Here is a 6,722-nt window from a genome sequence, read left to right as displayed (position 1 = left end):
CCATGAGTCTGGAAAACATTGGAGTGAACCAAGGAGAATGTAAAAAAAAATGATGAGCTTTTAAAAAACACAACTGGTGATGAAAAAACGATCATTGGAATGAGCCTTTGACAGGTGGAGGAGCTTTGGAATTGTCTAGTGAGTTCATGGAATAATGGTAATAGTAGTCGTAGCAGTAGACAATGGAGTCCTTCTTTACTTTATTTCTCCAGAGAAGTTTGTTTCATGTTTCAACAAGAAAAAAATTTTTTTTTGTATAGAGCTTGTGACATTTTAAAACTTGCAATGAAAACTGTATAAATATCATCTTTTTTTTTTTTTTTGCAAAGTTATCAGGGTAGGAGGAAAATCATGACTGTGCTGTTTACTATCCATAAAAACTTAGCTGAGATTTTAAATTTCTTTGAGCCTTGTTTTCTCATCTGCATAAGGAGAAAAGCAGTGGTGCATACTTATAAGGTTGATGAGGGTATGAAATGAGTTATGCCTACAGGAGCACTTAGCATTTTGCCCAGCACCTACTTACTACTTAACTCACTGCAAGAATCATTCTTATGATTACTGTTATGACTAGTATTCCCTGGGGTCAATGGCGAGTCTTTTGACATGAGTTTTTGTCCTCTAATTTGCATGTATTCAAGCCTGGCCAAATTTACAGGGATATCTTTTGTTTAAAACAAAAATGGAAATAGAAATAGTAAAAGTGTTTTATGATGTGAGTTCACATTGGCTATCCACATTTGAATTTTATATAAGTTATGATTGTTAATTAAGAACAATCCTATTTCAATGCTAAGAATTCAATAGGAAGCCTGTGGAATCTTATTTTGTGATGATGTTTTATGCCAAACACACACACATGCTTGCACATTTTATGATAGCCATTTAAAATGAAACACAAATCAGTAAAGATGGCTTTACTTGATCTTTGGCTTGAGAAAGAATGCTATATTTATGACACAATTAGAATGATTGAAAATATTTCCACACCATCTCCTGTCCTGTGTATCAATAGTCCCATGCAAACCAAATAAGCAAACAAATAATTACACAGACGAGTTACGGGCCTCTGCTTCATACTCACCAGTTAAGGAAAGATTTGGAAAGTTTAGGTTAACAGCATGAGCAGAGTTAAATATGTAATATTTTGAATGACTTCTGCTCAGCACTTATTTCCTATATTTTATTTTATTATTATTATTTGTAAGAGAACATTTATTGGATAAGTTACAGAGGTAGAAAAAGTGATTTCTAGAAGAAATGGGTTTAGGAAACAAGTTATGGAGGCAAAGGAAGAGCCCTTGGGGCTTGGAAGTGAGGGAGCTAATGCGCCTCAGGATGGGGAGGGGAAAGGGAAAGGCACAGGCATACTCCTGAGAGGAGAAGGGTGCTGGCTCCTCCATCCTAATGGTTTAAGGGTGGAGATTTCAGGGGAGGTTCCAGGGAAAGATCCTAATAGAATATTCAGTAGCTTTCCAGGTATGTCCATTCAGGGGAGTGGTCTCTACTGATTGATTGGCTGGCACCAAGGCAAGGGATTATTATTCAATGCAGCTAGTCCTGATGTCAGCCTTGGCTAGTTTTGTTGCTTATCTGGGCCTGGAGCTGAAATTTATCTGAAGCGTAGATGTTATCTCTAGGGAGGAAAGGTCAGAAGGTCCAAACTGCATGACCATCAACATGCTAGTGGAGGAAAAGTCACCCTGGTGGCGAGGTCCCACTCTACAATTGATTGTCAATTGCTAGGTACCTGGGGCTTTCCACGCTGATGACCTTCTGCACCTGCCCCATCGTCCTTGCTCTGCTCATGTCTGTCTAACTGCCTGCAACATTCCCCCTCATCCCCTCATGGATCTTGGCTCTGAAATCTTTCAGAGAAAAGGGGTGCAGGGTCTCTTCTGTAGCTGCTTCCTGCTGAAAGGGGGCAACGTTTTTCTTCAGAGCCAAAAGATCATTGCTCTCTGTCAGAGGGATGATGAGGCCTGGGCATGGAAGGAGGTGGCAATAGTGTCTAGAGGTGGTATTCCCTGAGTGGGAGTAGAGCTTGTAATCAGTGATGAAACAATTTGAGATACAGCACCTACAATATGTTGTAGGTGGCCAGAAGGGCGTCATGTGTCTGACTGGTAGGGTCAGACCAAACCTGGGTTCAGTGACCTCGGTACTTGGGTTCTAGATAGGAAAGAATTCAGAGTCCAGACTCAAACTGAGGATGAGGAGGGGAAAGGGAAAGGCACGTTGGGCTCTGGGAAGGGCAGTGCCTATTTCCAATATTTTAAATAATTAAACATATAAGTAGTATTTCCTCCTGAATTAAGTTGCTACAGATCAATTTTAACTTACTTTTTTTCTCTTTGCCATAAGAGACATAGAAAGATAAAACTCAGGTATGTTCCCCCCCCCCAAAAAAAAACAAGATTTAATTTGGCTGAATAATGCAAATCCATGTACTTTGGTTTTTCTTTTTCTCTCTTTCTTTCTCAATCCATCCCCAGGATATGTTCATTGATTTTTTTTTTAAGAGAAAGGAAGGGAAGGAGGGAGGGAGAGAGAGGAGAGAGAAATTCTTTGAGATTCAAATGGTTGTTTTTATAACTTGAATTTTGCTTATTTGCTTGTTTTGGCAAATACTGAGCTCCAACAAACTGGGTTTATATAGTATATCCCACTACAATGTAAGCTCTGTGAAGGCAGAAATTTTGTTAAGTGCTTTACACTCAGGGACAGTAGCCCTATATAATAGGCATGCAGTCCTTATTGAATGAGTAAATCAGGGTTTCTCAAACTTGGCACTATTGACATTTTCCAGATGATTCTGTGTTGTGGGCAGGTGTCCTCCGCATTGTAGGATGTTGAGCAGCATCCTTGGCCTCTCTTCTCTAGATGCCAGTAGGTGCCAGTAGCACCAAGCCAAGCTTTGACAAAAATGTCTCCCAACATTGCCAAATGACTCCTGGGGTGGGGGGTGGGGGACCTGCACTGACCACCCTGTATAAAAACCACTGCAGTATCAAAGGAAGTCCTCATAACTATAAGTCTCTGGCCGAAAAAAAAAAAAAGAAGTTGAAAATTATTTGAGTTACAAAATCAGCATAGGCCACCAAAATGGATCATTTATACCCCACAAAAGTTCATGTGATTGTTGAGCTGTTGCTATAGTAAGTGGTAAATTATTTTTTGTCATGTTGGGGTAGAAGAGAAGGGATCACCCCTCAGTCACTGAGAGTAATCTTGTGGCAGTATTTGCATCATCCCTTCTCCTTCTCCCAACCTAGATCTTTAGGGAACTCAATGTTATTTCCAGGTCTGAACATAGAGGTTATAATCCTAAAGTCTACAAGATATTTAACATTGCAAATGCGATATGGAACTCTGTTATTTTGGTGATACAGCTGTTGGAAGCTCTTGCATTTCTGGAACGTGAAGAGCATCTTTTGACAATTTGCAATTGTTGTCTAAGCTATCACGTTGCCATTTGCCACCGTTCTGGCTTTCTTCACATGGTGTTTGTAAGACTGGAAAAAACTGCTACCATGTTAGCAAGGAGGAACTTTGGGTGTGAAGAGAGACCTGAGGGAACAGGCTCAATAATCACACTTCATCTTTGCCAAGTTCACAACTCAAATGAAATGCAAGTGGGAAATATTTTAGGTAAATCACTCCCTCTGTCTAAAGAGATACAAATGTTTAGATGACCTTGGGCAAGTTATTTAGCCTTTCTAAGCCTTTACAAAGTATCTCCAAAGGGGGGGTGGGATTGTGGTGATACCTAAATGATGTATGTAAAGCATTTAGCATAATGCCTGGCATGTAGCAGGAACTGAATTATTAGCCATTATGATAATTGTCATCAGTAATAAACATGCAGGAGATGTTATACTTCATAAGTTAGTTGACTATGATGGGAAAAGCAAGGATGTAAGATCAATGAGGTGATATGGACTCGGTACAATGTTGGTTCAGCTACTTACTAGCTCTTAGTAAAGTATTCTTGGTTCAACCAGCCAGCCCTATGTTGTGCTGCAGTAACAAAAGACAAAAATCTCAATTGCTTACAACCCCACATCCATTTCTTACCCAGCTTCATGTCCGTCATGGCCTGGTTGCAGCTCTGCTCTATGTCAACCTTAAGCAGGGACCCAGGCTGTCAGAGTAGCTGCTCTGTAAGACATGCATTCGACATGGTAGAAGGAAACAAACCAGAGGCCAGATCACAGAGAGATTCTTAAAACTTCTGCCCAGAAATGTCCACAACACCTTTACCCACCTTTCATTGGCCAAAGCAAGTAACATGGCAACTCCTGAGTTCAAAAAGTCAAGAATATATGAGAGAGGGGCAATGCAGAAAGTGGCCGGACAGTGCTACAATTGACTAGGCCTCTAATGAATGACCTCCCTCTTGGCTTTGGTAGAAGTGTGAGCAGTGAGAACTGTAACTAATACACATGGGGACTCTGCCCAGACACATTATCTGTAAAATCTCACTAGTCCTCATAACAACCAGCTAAGATAGATGTGGAGCTAAGCCTCCAATTCACAGATAAAACAAAAACAAGGTGACAGGATTAAGCAAAACCAAAAAACTCAGACACAGACAACACTATGGTGATTATCAGAGGGAAAAGGGTGTGGGGGGAGATAGAAGGGGGTAAATGGGGGATAAATGGTGATGGAAGGAGACTTGACGTGGGTAGTGAACACACAATACAATATACAGATGATGTATTATAGAATTGTACACTGGAAACCTATATAATTTTATTAACCAACTAGAGGCCCAGTGCACAAAATTCGTGCACTCGGTGGGGGGGGGGAGTGACCCTCAGCCTGGATGGTGAGAGGGCGCAGGCCAGGCCGAGGGACACACTGGTGCACGATTGGGACTGGGGAGGGACATAGGAGGTTGGCCAGCCAGGGAGGGACTGTGGGAGGGCTCTAAGGCGTGTCCAACCCATCTTGCTCAGTCCTGATCAGCTAGACCCCAGTAGCAAGCTAACCTACCAGTTGGAGTGTCTGCCCCCTGGTGGTCAGTACATGTCATAGCAACTGGTCGACCAGTCAACTGTCTGCCCCATGGTGGTCAGTGCACATCATAGCGAGCGGTTGAGTGGCCTTAGCATATCATTAGCATATTATGCTTTGATTGGTTGAATGGCCAACTAGACAACTGGACACTTAGCATATTAGGTTTTTATTATATAGGATGTCTCCCCAATACATTCAATTAAAACAAAAAAAATATTGAGGCCTTAAATAAACTAAGTAACTTGAAGTGAAAGATTCTATACATGAACTGCAGGGCACACACTAAGTACTTGATAATGCCAGTTCTCTCCCCCTCCCCTGTAGTTGCATAATGCCTTATTTTTGAGACAACTGCTTCTAATTGTTTCAGACTCTATCACATGTAGGAAGTGTGGTAGGGATAAAACTAGCTGACTGCAGTTGGTGCAGTGAGCCCTCTGGGGTTCTTACTACATTTCTAGTGTTTCTCTAACAAAATCCATGGGCAGGAGGCAGCTACACTGGATGCCCTCTATCTTACCCCATTTTGGCTTGCTGCCTCACCTTCCCAGACTCCAAATGATTCATTTCCATCTTTCTCCTCTGCTCCTAAATATTAGCTACATCTCCCTCCCACCCCCGCCCCCGGCACACACAAACACACAAACACACACACAAACTCCAAACCATTTTGGCAAACCTTTGTAGTAAACAGATGGCTATTCATGTTGCTGGGAGACCACTTCATAGGTGGAATCCAGTCCAAAGAGAGAAGGGAGGGGATGGTGTCATCAGCTACATGGTGGAGTTCTGATTCTTTTTTCCTCCCTGACTTTTTTGAGTTCAACTCTGGCGTCATTGTGTGCTAGCTGTACAACCTTGAATAGCCTTCTCGCCTTCCACCATCCTCAATTTCCTCACTTCTCAAATGGGAACAGTACTGCTGCTAACCTAGGCAGGGTTGTGAGTAGTTAATGAAGTCACGTTTACAAGCCCTCACCACAATTTCTCACTCACAGAAAGACCTCAAATGTTTTGTTGTTTATTATTTTAGGCAAGGTTAGTAGACTAAGGGAAAAAAAGAAGTCTGTGTTTGGAGGGAGGACTCAGTCCTATTTATGATGAATTCAGGAGCTTTATTTGGGATTGTATCTAAGGCCAAGGATCTCAGTAGAAACAGGAGTTTTAAAGGAACTCGAATCCCAGTCCCTGTTTGGCCTCACACCGGCTGTGTACCTTGCTAATCCAGCCTCACTACGTCTATGTTGTGCTTCTAAAATGGGCATCATGTGCTCCTGACCTCGCCCAGTGGCCACGAGGGCTACCTGCCTGGCACACTGTGCCACATTCAAGATTACTTTGTCTCCCTCTGCCCTGCAGCCCCGTGCTCTCTGTGCCCTGACCCTGCGCTTCCCGCCGGGAAAGGCCCCGCTCATTCTGGTCCTTGCTCTATCCCAGCACCTGGCCCTGCCTGGCCTCACGTCCCACGAAGGCTTGGGCAATGGACAAGTCAACAGTCTTTGGGGGGGTTCAGAAGCCACCAGAACTCACGCCACTCCGCATGTACAGTGGGAGCGCCTTTCTCTGCACCTGGAACCCCCTTCTCCAGGCAGGGAGCCTTCTTGCTGAGGGTGCCAGCCTGCCTCCCTCTACCCCAAACCCCGAAGTTTCCCGGGAGCCCGAGGGCGCGCGGGGCGGAGCCGGCACCGGTTGGCGGT

Source organism: Myotis brandtii, unplaced genomic scaffold, assembly GCF_000412655.1.
Source record: "Myotis brandtii unplaced genomic scaffold, ASM41265v1 scaffold430, whole genome shotgun sequence".
Lineage (NCBI taxonomy): Eukaryota > Metazoa > Chordata > Mammalia > Chiroptera > Vespertilionidae > Myotis > Myotis brandtii.
This window is presented reverse-complemented; position numbering follows the sequence as displayed.